The sequence below is a fragment of the Rattus rattus genome, chromosome 8, assembly GCF_011064425.1.
Source record: "Rattus rattus isolate New Zealand chromosome 8, Rrattus_CSIRO_v1, whole genome shotgun sequence".
NCBI lineage: Eukaryota > Metazoa > Chordata > Mammalia > Rodentia > Muridae > Rattus > Rattus rattus.
The window spans coordinates 81,885,439-81,886,572 of NC_046161.1; the positions used below are offsets into that span (position 1 = coordinate 81,885,439).

Here is a 1,134-nt window from a genome sequence, read left to right on the forward strand (position 1 = left end):
GTAGTTTGCATGGCGCTGTTAGGAGGTGTGGCCTTGTTGGAGTAGGTGTGGCTTTGTTGGAGGAAGTATGTGAGGTTGGGCTTTGAGACCCTCCTTCTAGTCATATAAGTGCCAGTCTTCTCTTGTCTACCTTTGAATCAAGATGTAGAACTTTTTTCTCCTCCAGCACCATATCTCCTTGACACTGCCAAGCTCCTGCCTTGATGATAGTAGACTGAACCTCTGAACCTATAAGGCATCCCCAATTACATGTTGTCCTTTATAAGAGTTGCCTTGGTCATGGTGTCTCTTCATAGCAAAGGAAACACTAAGACAGGCTGTGACTTAGTCTATTCACAGAACGGGATCATCTATGAAATCAGAATGAGAATGTCTTACATGTATAAGGAGAATGTATGTTCACAAAAGCATGAGTTTACAGATATTTTGAAATCGCAATGCAGTAAATTAAGGCAGATACGTTGGAACTGAAGAATAACATTTGGCACATGGCAGATGCAAAGAGAGAATTAAAAGAATGGCAATAAGCATGAAACATTGCCCCACCACCACCACCACCACCACCAGCAATGGCAAAGAGACATCTTGTTGGTGGTATTGTCCTTAGATCCATCGGAGGAAGAGCAGATGGCAATCCTTGGTTCTTCCTAGCTTGATGCCTGGCTTGGGGCTAAAGTTGTCTTATGCCTAGGACTCATAAAAATCAAATCTAATCAAATCCAGGCAGCACAGCATGGGAGGAGGAAGACAGGCAGACCTGTAGACACCATGGCTCCACAGACCTGCCCTCCAGCTCTCTGCACAGGTGGGCCACAAACTTCTGCTTTCCACCAAACCACTTAGCATGAATGAAGGACGTCACCCAGGGGCCCATCAGCCATGTGGCCAGCTTGCAACAGGAGCCGCCATAGTGTATGAGTATGTGGTGGTCAGAAGGGAGAAAAGGAGAACTGGAACAGGTTGAACATTATGAAGAGAGATGGAACTGGAAACTCAAGGGTGGAGAAATGTAGCCTGTTGTGAGTGGCCAACCCTGCCACCTGGTACCATGGTGAGGTCCCAGCCTGAGCTGCTCCTGAGGGCCATGCCTGAGTCTATAGCTATGTAGTGACAAGGGTTGGTATCAATGCTCAT

At 46.7% G+C, this 1,134-nt stretch overlaps 1 non-coding gene across 1 annotated transcript; it reads left to right on the forward strand.

Moving 5' to 3' along the window:
• The first annotated feature begins 558 nt into the window (after positions 1-558).
• Positions 559-700, forward strand: LOC116908382. Its single transcript, XR_004388929.1, has one exon. It is a non-coding gene; the product is annotated as a small nucleolar RNA SNORA48 (small nucleolar RNA).
• Positions 701-1,134: the final 434 nt, after the last annotated feature.